This window comes from Scyliorhinus torazame, chromosome 7 (genome assembly GCF_047496885.1).
Source record: "Scyliorhinus torazame isolate Kashiwa2021f chromosome 7, sScyTor2.1, whole genome shotgun sequence".
NCBI classification, from domain to species: Eukaryota; Metazoa; Chordata; class Chondrichthyes; order Carcharhiniformes; family Scyliorhinidae; genus Scyliorhinus; species Scyliorhinus torazame.
The window spans coordinates 7,477,266-7,496,427 of NC_092713.1; positions in this window are offsets into that span (position 1 = coordinate 7,477,266).

The following is a 19,162-nucleotide window of genomic DNA, read 5'->3' on the forward strand; positions in this document are numbered from 1 at the left end:
CACCACCGTCTGCAGCACCGGCGAGTCCGATACACCAAAATTAGCCACTAACGGGCAGGGCTCCAGCTGAATACCCAGAATCCCTAACATGGTGCTGAAAAAGGAGACCCAGAAATGTGCAAGTTTAGGGCAAGACCAAAACATGTGCGTTTGATTCGCTGGGCCCCTCGCTGCATCCCCACCCTGGTCACCATTGTGCCCTGTGCATCCACACCCTGGTCACCACTGTGCCCTGTGCCCCCCACCCTGGTCACCACTGTGCCCTGTGCATCCCCACCCTGGTCACCATTGTGCCCTGTGCATCCCCACCCTGGTCACCACTGTGCCCTGTGCCCCCCACCCTGGTACCACCTTGAACTGGATCAGGCTGAGCTCAGCACAAGAGGAGGTGGAGTTGACCCTGTGAAGAGACTCACTCCACACCCCTCCCATCACAAACCAGACCCCGCTCACCTCCCACTTTCTCTTTACTTCCTCCAACGAAGCCTATTCTGTCGACAGGATCCAACCATAGATATCTGAAATCCTCCCCTCCCCCAGCTCGGTCCGAGACAGCACCCAAGAGCGAAGGTGACGGTGCCGGGGGAAATGAAGGAATCTGCTTTGCAAAAAATCGTGAACCTGCAAGTACCTGAATACATTTGTTCTTGGGAGCTGGAACCCCTCCAACAACTTCTCCATACCAGCGAGCCTCCCTTCAATAAACATGTCCCCAAACCTCTTCAACCCCTCCCCCAAACCCTGAAAGATGAATCCAAGCCAGACGGCACAAACAAATGGTTCCTGCAAATAGGGGGCAACATTGAAATGGGGCTCAGCCTAAAAAGCTGCCTAAACTGCCCCCAAATCCTCAGAGTGGCTCCCACTGCCAGGCTCATGGTGAATTCTGAAGGGAAAACGGAAGCAGGGCAGTGACCTGGGCCCTCAGACTCGGACCCTCCTCCATCCACCTCCATATAGACTCTGGATCCCTAAACCACCCCCGCAACTTCTCAATATTTGCCCATAGATATCGCCAAACGCACCACTGCCTCTCTCTCTCTCTCTCTCTGTAGGAATGATCTGCCAATCGGTGAGGTCTTGCCCACCAAAATACAGGAAGATACCATTTTATTGACCCTACAAAAGAAAGATTTTGGGGGAAAGACTGGGGGACACTGAAACAACAACAAAAACCCCGGCAGGACGTTCATTTTAATAATAATAATAATCTTTATTATTGACACAAGTAGGCTTACTGCAATGAAGTGACTGTGAAAAGCCCCTAGTCGCCACATTCCGGGACCTGTTCGGGTACACAGAGGGAGAATTCAGAATGTCCAATTCAGCACGTCTTTCGGGACTTGTGGGAGGAAACAGGAGCACCCGGAGGAAACCCACGCAGACACGGGGAGAACGTGCAGACTCCGCACAGACAGTGACCCAAGCCAGGAATCGAACCCGGGACCCTGGCGCTGTGAAGCAGCAGTGCTAACCGCCGTGCTAACCGTGCCGCATTTATCAGTCTGCACCCTGCCCGCCAAGGTCAGAGGGAGGACATCCCAACTTTGCAAAGTCGGCCTTGACCCAATTCACCAGACCAGCGGAGATAAGTGTGTGGATCGAGGCCCATTCGCGGGCCACGTGGATTCCCAGATAACGGAAACCGATCCTGGCCCGACAAAATGGCAACTTCCCCAGATCAACTCCCCCCGCTGGGGAATTCACCGGAAAGTATTCATTTTTGCCCAAATTCAGCTTACACCCCGACAAGGAGGCAAAACTCCTCAGAAGCCTCATTATCTCCGCAGCATTAGAGAGTGGATCCTTGAAATACAGAAAGCAAATAATCCGCAGAGAAAGACGCCCTGTGCTCCCGTCCTCCCCAGGGTCTCTATCCCGCCACCCAGTCGACAATCACAACGCCACGGCCAGGGGCTCTATTGCCAAGGCAAACAAAAGAGACGACAATGGACAACACGCCTCATCACACTGTTCAACTGAAAGTAACCCAAGCTCAGGACATTCGTAGCAAGCTCGCGGTGGGGGCTGCACTGTCAGAGGGTCAGTACTGAGGGAGTGCTGCACTGTCAGAGGGTCAGTACTGAGGGAGTGCTGCACTGTCAGAGGGTCAGTACTGAGGGAGTGCTGCACTGTCAGAGGGTCAGTACTGAGGGAGTGCTGCACTGTCAGAGGATCAGTGCTGAGGGAGTGCCGCACTGTCAGAGGGTCAGTACTGAGGGAGTGCTGCACTGTCAGAGGGTCAGTACTGAGGGAGTGCCGCACTGTCAGAGGGTCAGTACTGAGGGAGTGCTGCACTGTCAGAGGATCAGTGCTGAGGGAGTGCCGCACTGTCAGAGGGTCAGTACTGAGGGAGTGCTGCACTGTCAGAGGGTCAGTACTGAGGGAGTGCCGCACTGTCAGAGGGTCAGTACTGAGGGAGTGCTGCACTGTCAGAGGGTCAGTGCTGAGGGAGTGCCGCACTGTCAGAGGGTCAGTACTGAGGGAGTGCCGCACTGTCAGAGGGTCAGTACTGAGGGAGTGCTGCACTGTCAGAGGGTCAGTACTGAGGGAGTGCCGCACTGTCAGAGGGTCAGTACTGAGGGAGTGCTGCACTGTCAGAGGGTCAGTACTGAGGGAGTGCCGCACTGTCAGAGGGTCAGTACTGAGGGAGTGCTGCACTGTCAGAGGGTCAGTGATGAGGGAGTGCTGTACTGTCAGAGGGTCAGTAATGAGGGAGTGCTGCACTGTCAGAGGGTCAGTATTGAGGGAGTGCCGCACTGTCAGAGGGTCAGTACTGAGGGAGTGCTGCACTGTCAGAGGGTCAGTACTGAGGGAGTGCTGTACTGTCAGAGGGTCAGTACTGAGGGAGTGCTGCACTGTCAGAGGCTCAGTACTGAGGGAGTGCTGCACTGTCAGAGGCTCAGTACTGAAGGAGTGCTGCACTGTCAGAGGGTCAGTACTGAGGGAGTGCCGCACTGTCAGAGGGTCAGTACTGAGGGAGTGCAGCACTGTGAGAGGGTCAGTACTGAGGGAATGCCGCACTGTCAGTGGGTCAGCTCTGAGGGAGTGCTGCACTGTCAGAGGGTCAGTGCTGAGGGAGTGCCGCACTGTCAGAGGGTCAGGACTGAGGGAGTGCCACACTGTGAGAGAGTCAGTACTGAGGGAGTGCTGCACTGTCAGAGAGTCAGTACTGAGGGAGTGCTGCACTGTCAGAGGGTCAGTACTGCAGGAGTGCTGCACTGTAAGAGGGTCAGTACTGAGGGAGTGCTCCACTGTCAGAGGGTCAGTACAGGGGGAGTGCTGCACTGTAAGAGGGTCAGTACTGAGGGAGTGCTGCACTGTCAGAGGGTCAGTACTGAGGGAGTGCCGCACTGTCAGAGGGTCAGTACTGAGGGAGTGCTGCAGTGTCCGAGGGTAAGTACTGAGGGAGTGCCGCACTGTCAGAGGGTCAGTACTGAGGGAGTGCTGCACTGTCAGAGGGTCAGTACTGAGGGAGTGCCGCACTGTCAGAGGGTCAGTACTGAGGGAGTGCCACACTGTCAGAGGGTCAGTACTGAGGGAGTGCTGCACTGTCAGAGGCTCAGTACTGAGGGAGTGCTGCACTGTCAGAGGCTCAGTACTGAGGGAGTGCTGCACTGTCAGAGGTTCAGTACTGAGGGAGTGCTGCACTGTCAGAGGCTCAGTACTGAGGGAGTGCTGCACTGTCAGAGGTTCAGTACTGAGGGAGTGCTGCACTGTCAGAGGGTCAGTACTGAGGGAGTGCTGCACTATCAGAGGGTAGGTACTGAGGGAGTGCGGCACTGTCAGAGGGTCAGTACTGAGGGAGTGCCGCACTGTCAGTGGGTCAGTACTGAGGGAGTGCCACACTGTCAGAGAGTCAGTACTGAGGGACTGCAGCACTGTCAGAGGGTTAGTACTGAGGGAGTGCCGCACTGTCAGAGGGTCAGCTCTGAGGGAGTGCTGCACTGTCAGAGGGTCAGTGCTGAGGGAGTGCTGCACTGTCAGGGGGTCAGTACTGAGGGAGTGCTGCACTGTCAGAGGGTCAGTACTGAGGGAGTGCTGCACTGTCAGAGGGTCAGTACTGCGGGAGTGCTGCATTGTAAGAGGGTCAGTGCTGAGGGAGTGCTGCACTGTCAGAGGGTCAGGACTGCGGGAGTGCTGCACTGTAAGAGGGTCAGTACTGAGGGAGCGCTGCGCTGTCAGAGGGTCAGTACTGCGGGAGTGCTGCACTGTAAGAGGGTCAGTACTGAGGGAGTGCTGCACTGTCAGAGGGTCAGTACTGAGGGAGTGCCGCACTGTCAGAGGGTCAGTACTGAGGGAGTGCCACACTGTCAGAGGGTCAGTACTGAGGGAGTGATGCACTGTCAGAGGCTCAGTACTGAGGGAGTGCTGCACTGTCAGAGGCTCAGTACTGAGGGAGTGCTGCACTGTCAGAGGGTCAGTACTGAGGGAGTGCTGCATTGTCAGAGGGTCAGTACTGAGGGAGTGCTGCACTGTCAGAGGGTAGGTACTGAGGGAGTGCGGCACTGTCAGAGTGTCAGTACTGAGGGAGTGCCACACTGTCAGAGGGTCAGTACTGAGGGAGTGCCACACTGTCAGAGGGTCAGTACTGAGGGAGTGCAGCACTGTCAGAGGGTCAGTATTGAGGCAGTGCCACACTGTCAGAGGTTTAGTACTGAGGGAGTGCTGCACTGTCAGAGGGTCAGTGCTGAGGGAGTGCCGCACTGTCAGAGGGTCAGTACTGAGGGAGTGCTGCACTGTCAGAGGGTCAGTACTGAGGGAGTGCCGCACTGTCAGAGGGTCAGTATTGAGGCAGTGCCACACTGTCAGAGGTTTAGTACTGAGGGAGTGCTGCACTGTCAGAGGGTCAGTGCTGAGGGAGTGCCGCACTGTCAGAGGGTCAGTACTGAGGGTGTGCTGCACTTTCAGACGGTCAGTACTGCGGGAGTGCTGCATTGAAAGAGGGTCAGTACTGAGGGAGTGCTGCACTGTCAGAGGGTCAGTACTGAGGGAGTGCCGCACTGTCAGATGGTCAGTACTGAGGGAGTGCTGCACTGTCAGAGGGTCAGTACTGAGGGAGTGCCGCAGTGTCCGAGGGTCAGGACTGAGGGAGTGCCGCACTGTCAGAGGGTCAGTACTGAGGGAGTGCCGCACTGTCAGAGGGTCAGTACTGAGGGAGTGCTGCACTGTCTGAGGGTCAGTACTGAGGGAGTGCCGCACTGTCAGAGGGTCAGTACTGAGGGATTGCTGCACTGTCAGAGGGTCAGTACTGCGGGAGTGCCGCATTGTAAGAGGGTCAGTACTGAGGGAGTGCTGCACTGTCAGAGGGTCAGTACTGAGGGAGTGCTGCACTGTCAGAGGGTCAGTACTGCGGGAGTGCCGCATTGTAAGAGGGTCAGTACTGAGGGAGTGCCGCACTGTCAGAGGGTCAGTACTGAGGGAGTGCCGCACTGTCAGACGGTCAGTACTGAGGGAGTGCCGCACTGTCAGAGGGTCAGTACTGAGGGAGTGCCGCACTGTCAGAGGGTTAGTACTGAGGGAGTGCCGCACTGTCAGAGGGTCAGTACTGAGGGAGAGCCGCACTGTCAGAGGGTCAGTACTGAGGGAGTGCCGCACTGTCAGACGGTCAGCTCTGAGGGAGTGCTGCACTGTCAGAGGGTCAGTGCTGAGGGAGTGCTGCACTGTCAGGGGGTCAGTACTGAGGGAGTGCTGCACTGTCAGAGGGTCAGTACTGAGGGAGTGCTGCACTGTCAGAGGGTCAGTACAGCGGGAGTGCTGCATTGTAAGAGGGTCAGTGCTGACGGAGTGCCGCACTGTCAGAGGGTCAGGACTGAGGGAGTGCAGCACTGTGAGAGGGTCAGTACTGAGGGAGTGCCGCATTGTAAGAGGGTCAGCTCTGAGGGAGTGCTGCGCTGTCAGAGGGTCAGTGCTGAGGGAGTGCCGCACTGTCAGAGGGTCAGGACTGAGGGAGTGCCACACTGTCAGAGGGTCAGTACTGAGGGAGTGCTGCACTGTCAGAGGGTCAGTACTGAGGGAGTGCTGCACTGTCAGAGGGTCAGTACTGCGGGAGTGCTGCACTGTAAGAGGGTCAGTACTGAGGGAGCGCTGCGCTGTCAGAGGGTCAGTACTGCGGGAGTGCTGCACTGTAAGAGGGTCAGTACTGAGGGAGTGCTGCACTGTCAGAGGGTCAGGACTGAGGGAGTGCCGCACTGTCAGAGGGTCAGTACTGAGGGAGTGCCACACTGTCAGAGGGTCAGTACTGAGGGAGTGCTGCACTGTCAGAGGCTCAGTACTGAGGGAGTGCTGCACTGTCAGAGGCTCAGTACTGAGGGAGTGCCGCACTGTCAGAGGGTCAGTACTGAGGGAGTGCTGCATTGTCAGAGGGTCAGTACTGAGGGAGTGCTGCACTGTCAGAGGGTAGGTACTGAGGGAGTGCGGCACTGTCAGAGTGTCAGTACTGAGGGAGTGCCACACTGTCAGAGGGTCAGTACTGAGGGAGTGCCACACTGTCAGAGGGTCAGTACTGAGGGAGTGCAGCACTGTCAGAGGGTCAGTATTGAGGCAGTGCCACACTGTCAGAGGTTTAGTACTGAGGGAGTGCTGCACTGTCAGAGGGTCAGTGCTGAGGGAGTGCCGCACTGTCAGAGCGTCAGTACTGAGGGAGTGCTGCACTGTCAGAGGGTCAGTACTGAGGGAGTGCCGCACTGTCAGAGGGTCAGTATTGAGGCAGTGCCACACTGTCAGAGGTTTAGTACTGAGGGAGTGCTGCACTGTCAGAGGGTCAGTGCTGAGGGAGTGCCGCACTGTCAGAGGGTCAGTACTGAGGGTGTGCTGCACTTTCAGACGGTCAGTACTGCGGGAGTGCTGCATTGAAAGAGGGTCAGTACTGAGGGAGTGCTGCACTGTCAGAGGGTCAGTACTGAGGGAGTGCCGCACTGTCAGAGGGTCAGTACTGAGGGAGTGCTGCACTGTCAGAGGGTCAGTACTGAGGGAGTGCCGCAGTGTCCGAGGGTCAGGACTGAGGGAGTGCCGCACTGTCAGAGGGTCAGTACTGAGGGAGTGCCGCACTGTCAGAGGGTCAGTACTGAGGGAGTGCTGCACTGTCTGAGGGTCAGTACTGAGGGAGTGCCGCACTGTCAGAGGGTCAGTACTGAGGGATTGCTGCACTGTCAGAGGGTCAGTACTGCGGGAGTGCCGCATTGTAAGAGGGTCAGTACTGAGGGAGTGCTGCACTGTCAGAGGGTCAGTACTGAGGGAGTGCCGCACTGTCAGAGGGTCAGTACTGAGGGAGTGCCGCACTGTCAGACGGTCAGTACTGAGGGAGTGCCGCACTGTCAGAGGGTCAGTACTGAGGGAGTGCCGCACTGTCAGAGGGTTAGTACTGAGGGAGTGCCGCACTGTCAGAGGGTCAGTACTGAGGGAGAGCCGCACTGTCAGAGGGTCAGTACTGAGGGAGTGCCGCACTGTCAGACGGTCAGCTCTGAGGGAGTGCTGCACTGTCAGAGGGTCAGTGCTGAGGGAGTGCTGCACTGTCAGGGGGTCAGTACTGAGGGAGTGCTGCACTGTCAGAGGGTCAGTACTGAGGGAGTGCTGCACTGTCAGAGGGTCAGTACTGCGGGAGTGCTGCATTGTAAGAGGGTCAGTGCTGAGGGAGTGCCGCACTGTCAGAGGGTCAGGTCTGAGGGCGTGCAGCACTGTGAGAGGGTCAGTACTGAGGGAGTGCCGCATTGTAAGAGGGTCAGCTCTGAGGGAGTGCTGCCCTGTCAGAGGGTCAGTGCTGAGGGAGTGCCGCACTGTCAGAGGGTCAGGACTGAGGGAGTGCCACACTGTCAGAGGGTCAGTACTGAGGGAGTGCTGCACTGTCAGAGGGTCAGTACTGAGGGAGTGCTGCACTGTCAGAGGGTCAGTACTGCGGGAGTGCTGCACTGTAAGAGGGTCAGTACTGAGGGAGCGCTGCGCTGTCAGAGGGTCAGTACTGCGGGAGTGCTGCACTGTAAGAGGGTCAGTACTGAGGGAGTGCTGCACTGTCAGAGGGTCAGGACTGAGGGAGTGCCGCACTGTCAGAGGGTCAGTACTGAGGGAGTGCCACACTGTCAGAGGGTCAGTACTGAGGGAGTGCTGCACTGTCAGAGGCTCAGTACTGAGGGAGTGCTGCACTGTCAGAGGCTCAGTACTGAGGGAGTGCTGCACTGTCAGAGGGTCAGTACTGAGGGAGTGCTGCATTGTCAGAGGGTCAGTACTGAGGGAGTGCTGCACTGTCAGAGGGTAGGTACTGAGGGAGTGCGGCACTGTCAGAGTGTCAGTACTGAGGGAGTGCCACACTGTCAGAGGGTCAGTACTGAGGGAGTGCCACACTGTCAGAGGGTCAGTACTGAGGGAGTGCAGCACTGTCAGAGGGTCAGTATTGAGGCAGTGCCACACTGTCAGAGGTTTAGTACTGAGGGAGTGCTGCACTGTCAGAGGGTCAGTGCTGAGGGAGTGCCGCACTGTCAGAGGGTCAGTACTGAGGGAGTGCTGCACTGTCAGAGGGTCAGTACTGAGGGAGTGCCGCACTGTCAGAGGGTCAGTATTGAGGCAGTGCCACACTGTCAGAGGTTTAGTACTGGGGGAGTGCTGCACTGTCAGAGGGTCAGTGCTGAGGGAGTGCCGCACTATCAGAGGGTCAGTACTGAGGGTGTGCTGCACTTTCAGACGGTCAGTACTGCGGGAGTGCTGCATTGAAAGAGGGTCAGTACTGAGGGAGTGCTGCACTGTCAGAGGGTCAGTACTGAGGGAGTGCCGCACTGTCAGAGGGTCAGTACTGAGGGAGTGCTGCACTGTCAGAGGGTCAGTACTGAGGGAGTGCCGCAGTGTCCGAGGGTCAGGACTGAGGGAGTGCCGCACTGTCAGAGGGTCAGTACTGAGGGAGTGCCGCACTGTCAGAGGGTCAGTACTGAGGGAGTGCTGCACTGTCTGAGGGTCAGTACTGAGGGAGTGCCGCACTGTCAGAGGGTCAGTACTGAGGGATTGCTGCACTGTCAGAGGGTCAGTACTGCGGGAGTGCCGCATTGTAAGAGGGTCAGTACTGAGGGAGTGCTGCACTGTCAGAGGGTCAGTACTGAGGGAGTGCCGCACTGTCAGAGGGTCAGTACTGAGGGAGTGCCGCACTGTCAGACGGTCAGTACTGAGGGAGTGCCGCACTGTCAGAGGGTCAGTACTGAGGGAGTGCCGCACTGTCAGAGGGTTAGTACTGAGGGAGTGCCGCACTGTCAGAGGGTCAGTACTGAGGGAGAGCCGCACTGTCAGAGGGTCAGTACTGAGGGTGTCCCGCACTGTCAGAGGGTCAGTACTGAGGGAGTGCCGCACTGTCAGAGGGTCAGTACTGAGGGAGTGCCGCACTGTCAGAGGGTCAGTACTGAGCGAGTGCCGCACCGTCAGAGGATCAGTACTGAGGGAGTGCCGCACTGTCAGTGGGTCAGTACTGAGGGAGTGCCGCACTGTCAGAGGGTCAGTACTGAGGGAGTGCCGCACTGTCAGAGGGTCAGTACTGAGGGAGTGCCGCACTGTCAGAGGGTCAGTACTGAGGGAGTGCCGCACTGTCACAGGGTCAGTACTGAGGGAGTGCCGCACTGTCAGAGGGTCAGTACTGAGGGAGTGCCGCACTGTCAGAGGGTTAGTATTGAGGGAGTGCTGCACTGTCAGAGGGTCTGTACTGAGGGAGTGCTGCACTGTCAGAGGGTCAGTACTGTGGGAGCGCCGCACTGTCAGAGGGTCAGTACTGAGGGAGTGCTGCACTGTCAGTGCGTCAGTACTGAGGGAGTGCCGCACTGTCAGAGGGTCAGTACTGAGGGAGTGCTGCACTGTCAGAGGGTCAGTACTGAGGGAGTGCCGCACTGTCAGAGGGTCAGTACTGAGGGAGTGCTGCACTGTCAGAGGGTCAGTACTGAGGGAGTGCTGCACTGTCAGAGGGTCAGTACTGCGGGAGTGCTGCACTGTTAGAGGGTCAGTACTGAGGGAGTGCTGCACTGTCAGAGGGTCAGTACTGAGGGAGTGCCACACTGTCAGAGGGTCAGTACTGAGGGAGTGCGGCACTGTCAGAGGTACAGTACTGCGGGAGTGCTGCATTGTAAGAGGGTCAGTGCTGAGGGAGTGCCGCACTGTCAGAGGGTCAGGACTGAGGGAGTGCAGCACTGTGAGAGGGTCAGTACTGAGGGAGTGCCGCATTGTAAGAGGGTCAGCTCTGAGGGAGTGCTGCGCTGTCAGAGGGTCAGTGCTGAGGGAGTGCAGCACTGTGAGAGGGTCAGTACTGAGGGAGTGCCGCATTGTAAGAGGGTCAGCTCTGAGGGAGTGCTGCGCTGTCAGAGGGTCAGTACTGAGGGAGTGCGGCACTGTCAGAGGGTCAGTATTGAGGCAGTGCCACACTGTCAGAGGTTTAGTACTGAGGGAGTGCCGCACTGTCAGAGGGTCAGCTCTGAGGGAGTGCTGCACTGTCAGAGGGTCAGTGCTGAGGGAGTGCCGCACTGTCAGAGGGTCAGTACTGAGGGAGTGCTGCACTTTGAGACGGTCAGTACTGCGGGAGTGCTGCATTGTAAGAGGGTCAGTACTGAGGGAGTGCTGCACTGTCAGAGGGTCAGTACTGAGGGAGTGCCGCACTGTCAGAGGGTCAGTACTGAGGGAGTGCTGCACTGTCAGAGGGTCAGTACTGAGGGAGTGCCGCAGTGTCCGAGGGTCAGGACTGAGGGAGTGCCGCACTGTCAGAGGGTCAGTACTGAGGGAGTGCCGCACTGTCAGAGGGTCAGTACTGAGGGAGTGCTGCACTGTCAGAGGGTCAGTACTGAGGGAGTGCCGCACTGTCAGAGGGTCAGTACTGAGGGATTGCTGAACTGTCAGAGGGTCAGTACTGCGGGAGTGCCGCATTGTAAGAGGGTCAGTACTGAGGGAGTGCTGCACTGTCAGAGGGTCAGTACTGAGGGAGTGCCGCACTGTCAGAGGGTCAGTACTGAGGGAGTGCTGCACTGTCAGAGGATCAGTACTGAGGGAGTGCCGCAGTGTCCGAGGGTCAGTACTGAGGGAGTGCCGCACTGTCAGAGGGTCTGTACTGAGGGAGTGCTGCACTGTCAGAGGGTCAGTACTGAGGGAGTGCCGCACTGTCAGAGGGTCAGTACTGAGGGAGTGCCGCACTGTCAGAGGGTCAGTACTGTGGGAGTGCCGCACTGTCAGAGGGTCAGTACTGAGGGAGTGCCGCACTGTCAGAGGGTTAGTACTGAGGGAGTGCCGCACTGTCAGAGGGTCAGTACTGAGGGAGTGCCGCACTGTCAGAGGGTCAGTACTGAGGGAGTGCTGCACTGTCAGAGGGTCAGTACTGAGGGAGTGCCGCACTGTCAGAGGGTCAGTACTGAGGGAGTGCCGCACTGTCAGAGGGTCAGTACTGAGGGAGTGCCGCACTGTCAGAGGGTCAGTACTGAGGGAATGCCGCACTGTCAGTGGGTCAGTACTGAGGGAGTGCTGCACTGTCAGAGGGTCAGTACTGAGGGAGTGCTGCACTGTCAGAGGGTCAGTACTGCGGGAGTGCTGCACTGTTAGAGGGTCAGTACTGAGGGAGTGCTGCACTGTCAGAGGGTCAGTACTGAGGGAGTGCCACACTGTCAGAGGGTCAGTACTGAGGGAGTGCTGCACTGTCAGAGGTACAGTACTGCGGGAGTGCTGTATTGTAAGAGGGTCAGTGCTGAGGGAGTGCCGCACTGTCAGAGGGTCAGGACTGAGGGAGTGCAGCACTGTGAGAGGGTCAGTACTGAGGGAGTGCCGCATTGTAAGAGGGTCAGCTCTGAGGGAGTGCTGCGCTGTCAGAGGGTCACTGCTGAGGGAGTGCCGCACTGTCAGAGGGTCAGGACTGAGGGAGTGCCACACTGTCAGAGGGTCAGTACTGAGGGAGTGCTGCACTGTCAGAGGGTAGGTACTGAGGGAGTGCGGCACTGTCAGAGGGTCAGTATTGAGGCAGTGCCACACTGTCAGAGGTTTAGTACTGAGGGAGTGCCGCACTGTCAGAGGGTCAGCTCTGAGGGAGTGCTGCACTGTCAGAGGGTCAGTGCTGAGGGAGTGCCGCACTGTCAGAGGGTCAGTACTGAGGGAGTGCTGCACTTTGAGACGGTCAGTACTGCGGGAGTGCTGCATTGTAAGAGGGTCAGTACTGAGGGAGTGCTGCACTGTCAGAGGGTCAGTACTGAGGGAGTGCCGCACTGTCAGAGGGTCAGTACTGAGGGAGTGCTGCAATGTCAGAGGGTCAGTACTGAGGGAGTGCCGCAGTGTCCGAGGGTCAGGACTGAGGGAGTGCCGCACTGTCAGAGGGTCAGTACTGAGGGAGTGCCGCACTGTCAGAGGGTCAGTACTGAGGGAGTGCCGCACTGTCAGAGGGTCAGTACTGAGGGATTGCTGAACTGTCAGAGGGTCAGTACTGCGGGAGTGCCGCATTGTAAGAGGGTCAGTACTGAGGGAGTGCTGCACTGTCAGAGGGTCAGTACTGAGGGAGTGCCGCACTGTCAGAGGGTCAGTACTGAGGGAGTGCTGCACTGTCAGAGGATCAGTACTGAGGGAGTGCCGCAGTGTCCGAGGGTCAGTACTGAGGGAGTGCCGCACTGTCAGAGGGTCTGTACTGAGGGAGTGCTGCACTGTCAGAGGGTCAGTACTGAGGGAGTGCCGCACTGTCAGAGGGTCAGTACTGAGGGAGTGCCGCACTGTCAGAGGGTCAGTACTGTGGGAGTGCCGCACTGTCAGAGGGTCAGTACTGAGGGAGTGCCGCACTGTCAGAGGGTTAGTACTGAGGGAGTGCCGCACTGTCAGAGGGTCAGTACTGAGGGAGTGCCGCACTGTCAGAGGGTCAGTACTGAGGGAGTGCTGCACTGTCAGAGGGTCAGTACTGAGGGAGTGCCGCACTGTCAGAGGGTCAGTACTGAGGGAGTGCCGCACTGTCAGAGGGTCAGTACTGAGGGAGTGCCGCACTGTCAGAGGGTCAGTACTGAGGGAATGCCGCACTGTCAGTGGGTCAGTACTGAGGGAGTGCCGCACTGTCAGAGGGTCAGTACTGAGGGAGTGCCGCACTGTCAGAGGGTCAGTACTGAGGGAGTGCCGCACTGTCAGAGGGTCAGTACTGAGGGAGTGCCGCACTGTCAGAGGGTCAGTACTGAGGGAGTGCCGCACTGTCAGAGGGTCAGTACTGAGGGAGTGCCGCACTGTCAGAGGGTCAGTATTGAGGGAGTGCCGCACTGTCAGAGGGTCAGTATTGAGGGAGTGCCGCACTGTCAGAGGGTCTGTACTGAGGGAGTGCCGCACTGTCAGAGGGTCAGTACTGAGGGAGCGCCGCACTGTCAGAGGGTCAGTACTGATGGAGTGCTGCACTGTCAGAGGGTCAGTACTGAGGGAGTGCCGCACTGTCAGAGGATCAGTACTGAGGGAGTGCTGCACTGTCAGAGGGTCAGTACTGAGGGAGTGCCGCACTGTCAGAGGGTCAGTACTGAGGGAGTGCTGCACTGTCAGAGGGTCAGTACTGAGGGAGTGCTGCACTGTCAGAGGTTCAGTCCTGAGGGAGTGCTGCACTGTCAGAGGGTCAGTACTGAGGGAGTGCCGCACTGTCAGAGGGTCAGTACTGAGGGAGTGCTGCACTGTCAGAGGGTCAGTACTGAGGGAGTGCCGCACTGTCAGAGGGTCAGTACTGAGGGAGTGCTGCACTGTCAGAGGGTCAGTACTGAGGGAGTGCCGCACTGTCAGAGGGTCAGTACTGAGGGAGCGCTGCACTGTCAGAGGTATTTACGACATCACAACGGTGCCTCCACTTAATCAGCCGGAATGTTTTTCAGAACATCCTGCAGTGGGTAAAGGTGCTATATAAATGCAAATCTATCTTCCGATTATACACATACTGTCTAATAGAATGTATTTGGAGCGCAGTCTCACTCGGAACATTTCCTTGTTGTCAGTGTGTTGTAGCTCAGTGTGACATCCATCTGAGTATTTGCTCCCAATACACAATATTAAATAATGTTGATGTGTAAAGCTCAGCCTGTGGCTGAATAAATCACTTCCTGTCTTAATGCTGAATCAGTTTGAATTCCCAATATAATTCCCATTAATTGGGCTGGTGAGTTTCGATGTGACACAACTTTGCTGCATTAACGCCCAGCTCTGAATCTCCCTCAGTGCCTCCGGCTCGCTAATTGGAGTTTGTAAATTCCCTTGTTTTTGCTGATTGTTTTGTTCCTCAATCTGCAACATTAACGTGTGTGTGTGTGTGTGTGTGCGTGTGAATCAGTGTGTGAGTGTGTGCGTGTGTTTTTGTGTGTGTGTGAGTGAATCTGTGCATGTGTGTGTGAGTGTGTGAGTGAATGTGTGTGAATCTGTGTGTGTGTGAGTGAGTGCGTGTGGGTGTGTATGTATGCGTGTGAATCTGTGTGTGAGTATGAGATGAATGTGTGTACATGTGTGTGCTGTGTGTGTGTGCGAATCTGTGTGTGTGTGTTTGTGTGTGTGAGTGTGTGTGGGTGTGTGAATCTGTGTGTGTGTGTGCATGAGTGAATGTGTGTTTGTTTTTTTGTGTGCATGTGTTTGTGTCTGTAAGTGTGCATGTGAATCTGTGTGTAAGCACTTGTATGAGTGAGTGTGTGCGTGCGAATCTGTGTTTATGTATCTGGTATTTGAGTGCGTGTGTACATGTGTGTCTGTATGTGTGTGTGTTTGTGTGTATGTGTTTGCGTATATAATAATAATTTTTATTGTTGCAAGTAGGCTTACATTACCACTGCAATGATGTTACCGTGAAAATCCCCTAGTCGCCACATTCCGCCGCCTGTTCGGAGAGATGGAGGGAGAATTCGGAATGTCGAAATGACCTAACAGCACATCTTTGGACTGTGGGAGAAAACCGGAGCACCCGGAGGAAACCCACGCAGACACGGGGAGAACGTGCAGACTCCGCACAGACAGTGACCCAAGCCGGAATCGAACCTGGGACCCTGGAGCTGTGAAGCAACAGTGCTAACCACTGTGCTACTGTACCGTGTGTGTGTGCCTGTTTGTCTGTTTGCGTGTGTGTGTATTTGTGAATGCCTGTATGTGTATTTCTGTGTGTGTGGTTTAATGTGATTGTCAGTGTGCCTCTGTATTTGTGTGTGTGTGGGATGTGTGTGTGGGTGTGTGTGTAAATGCCGTGGGCATGTGTGTTTGTGCATGAGTGAGTGTGTGTGTTGCAGTGATATCATGGTTGTGTTGTGATTCACCGACTGACCACTAGGAGTTTCACTAGTATATAAGTGAATGTTAGTGTCAGGTAACCCCCTCAGACTGGCTGGAGAAAGCTGGAGAGAGGTTAATAAAATAATAATAATCACTTATTGTCACGAGTAGGCTTCAATGAAGTTACTATGAAAAGCCCCTAGTCACCACATTCCGCTGCCTGTTCGGTGAGGCCGGTACGGTATTGAACCCGCGCTGCTGGCCTTGTTCTGCGTTACAAGCCACTGTGCTAAACCAGGCCACAGGGTTGCTTGTGTTTGATCTTACTGTTATTCATCTGTTGTTTTGTATCAAATTTAGCAACAGTTAATGTTAATAAAACATTTATAGCTTTAGCGACAAGTGTTCTTGGAATATAAATCAGGTCATCCGGCAAGTACATTACATGGTACCAGGGTTGGATGGTATTAAACATTGAGGAAAAAAAACAAGCCTGCCATGAGGTCCACAGAGATTTGAAGATTTTGCAGGCTGCAAGAATGGAGTCCCTGAAGCCACCAATGAGTCTCAGATTTCATGCTAATGTGAATAGCAACTGGCGTGTGTTCAAAAACTTAATCTGTTTCTTACTGCAGTAAGTTTAGAAGCTCAATCAGATTCTCGCAAGAAAACGATGCTCCTAAGAGAGGCAGAGCCTGAAGCAATTGCTGTGTTTGAATTTGCAAATGATGAAGATGGTAAAAATGTTAAAGTAATTTGATGCATATTGCAGCCCCATAATGAATTAAACTTATGAACGCTATGTGTTTAGATCACGTTTACAGTAGACAGAAGAGTCCATAGATCATTTCATCACTGATGCAAAGTTAAAAGCTGAAATCTGTAATTTCTCTGCGGTGGAATCTTCCCTGATTCTGGACCAGATTGTGTTTGGTGTGAATGAGAATAAGTTGAGAGAACGGTTGCTGAGGGAGTTACCTCTACATTAAGCAGCTGTGTACAGTTCTTATTCGTTCTCGTTATAAATAAACAGTAATTGTGTTTCAACTTACAAACCTTGTGACTGTAATTATTGGGAAACGAAGAGACAAAGGTTTCTGGGATTTTTATGAGAATTATTGGTTAATTCACTTGTGTTGTGACTCTGGGGCATGTCGGGCTGAAATTGACTGCACAATTGCCCAAGGTGGTGTAACAGTTGAAAATTCATTTCATTTTCACTTACCCTTTCATAACCTCTGCTGCCCCAGAAAGAGGTGTTCAAAGCAGTAGCTATTACAAGTGTCAGAGGCTTCTCTGAAAACCCAGTATACTTCAAAGGACTTGAAATCCTTTGACAGCCTTTGAAATGCAGATCTTCCATTCAATTTGACACACCAATACATTGCATTAGCCACTTATTGACAGTTCTGTCACTCCAGAGACAGCTGCTTGGTGCATTGTTCATTGGTCTTTCCCTTCACACTTGAATGCATCTCCAGTACCCAGCTTTGATTCTAACAACAAGTTTATAAACCCTTGCTCTGATTAACGGTACCTTACCACATCAAAGGCAGATAAGTGCATTAACTTCCCTTTTTCTCATAGCAGGAAGCACTTAGCGGCCTTTCTGGGCACTGAAAACACAGTCAAAATGTTCATTGAGATACCTCCTTAACCTCCTTAATAGATTCTGGAATTGTTCCTTTGACAGATGTTATGGTAACTGGTCTGTAGTTTCTTCTTTCTGTCACCTTCCTTTCTTGAATAGAAGGGCTACATTCACTAGTTTCCAATATCTTGGAACATTTCCGAAATTTAGGGGATTTGAAACGTTTCAATCCATGCATCTCCTATATTGAAGTCTATCAGGGTCCTGGGGACCTGTCAAGCTTTAATTCTAATCATTTTCTCAGCACCCTTTCCCAGGTGATTGTAATTGTTTTAAGTTCCTCCCTCCTTTCCCTCTCTTGAATTTCAAATATTTCTGGAATGTTATTTATCTTCTGCAGTGACTAACACAAAATACCTGTTCAATGATTCCACCATTCCCTTATTTACCATGATTACTTCCCCAGATTAGTGAGGACTTGTGCATACTCTATTTAATCTTTCCCTTTTAAAATTCTTGCAGAAACTCTTATAAGACCATAAGACGTAACAGCATCGACCCTGTCGAACCTCCTGAGAATCCTCTATGTCTCAATGAGGTCCCCCCTCATTCTTCAAACTTCAATGAGTACAGTCCCAACCGACTCAACCTATTTTCCGAAGAAAATCCCTCCATACCCGGGATCGACCTCATGTACCTTCTCTGCACTGCCTCCAATGCTGGTATATCTGTCCTTAGATAAGGGGACCAGAATTGTTCACAGTATTCCAGGTCTAACTCGTGTCTTTTATAGTTTTAGCAAGACTTCCCTATTTTTCGACTCCATTCCCTTTGAAATAAAGACCAACATTCCATTTGCCGTCCCTATTACCCGCTGAACCTGCATGCTGCCTTTTTGTGATTTATGCATAAGGACCCCCCCCCCCCCCCCCACCCCCCGATCGCTCTGTGCTGCAGCTTTCTGCAGTCTCTCTCCATTTAAATAATATTCAGCTCCTTTATTCTCCCTACCAAAGGGCAGAACTTCACATTTTCCTACATTATATTCCATCTGCCAAGTTTTTCCCACTCCCCCAGCCTGTCCATATCCCTCTGTAGACGTTGTGTCGTCCTCACCTCTTGCATTCCCATTTATTTTTGTGTCATTCGCAAACTTGCCAATAGCGCATTCACCTCCCTCGTCCATGTCATTATTAAATATTGTAATTAATTGTGGGCCCAGCACAGATCCCTGTGGGATTCCATTAGTTACAGGTTGCCATCCTGAAACTGCCTCTCTTATCCCAACTCCCTGGGCGGGATTCTCAATCAGTCAAAGCCAAAAGAGGGAAGGGCGATTGGGAGGAGAATTGGTTTTGGTGCTGAAATCCCGGGGCCTTCAATGTGTTCCACTCTGCACGTACGGTAAGCGGCGTGGGCAAATCATTAGCGGGCGTGACCCGGTATTCCCTGGGGCCTCCGCGATTCTAGCCCCCACTGGGGGGATTTCCCCGCGCCGAGGGTCACTTCTGCTTTCACAAATCGTGAAACAGGCGCCGTGGCTGATCAGGGGGTGAGAGGGGGGACGGAAAGTGTCCAACATCGCGATAGCTTGCTGACAGTTGTGCCCCTGGCCAGGAGACGTCTGCCAGGGCCGGGGGGAGTAGCAGGGGGTGGCCAGGAAGTGGGCTGTGGGGGTCAGGGGGGGACGGGCAGGGAACACCATTACCGCAGCCGGCAAGGCAGCCAAGCAGTTGCACACACCGCTGACTGCCCGCTGAATCAGCCCAGGAATCACTCCCACGCGGAGTGGGGAGGATGTGGGACTCGCTCCCACGGGGAGTGGGGAGAATGTGGAACTCGTTCCCACGGGGAGTGGGGAGAATGTGGGACTCGTTCCCACAGGGAGTGGGGAGAATATGGAACTCGCTCCCACAGGGAAAATGTGGAACTCGTTCCCACGGGGAGTGGGGAGAATGTGGGACTTGTTCCCACGGGGAGTGGGAAGAATGTGGGACTCGTTCCCAAGGGGAGTGGGGAGGATATGGGACTCGCTCCCATAGGGAGTGGGGAGAATGTGGGACTCGCTCCCACAGGGAGTGGGGAGAATGTGGGACTCGCTCCCACAGGGAGTGGGGAGAATGTGGCACTCGTTCCCACAGGGAGTGGGGAGAATATGGGACTCGCTCCCACAGGGAGTGGGGAGAATGTGGGACTCGCTCCCACGGGGAGTGGGGAGAATATAGGACTCGCTCCCACAGGGAGTGGGGAGAATGTAGAACTCACTCCCAAAGGGAGTGGGGAGAATGTGGCACTCGTTCCCAAGGGGAGTGGGGAGAATGTGGAACTCGCTCCCACAGGGCAGCACGGTAGCATTGTGGATAGCACAATTGCTTCACAGCTCCAGGG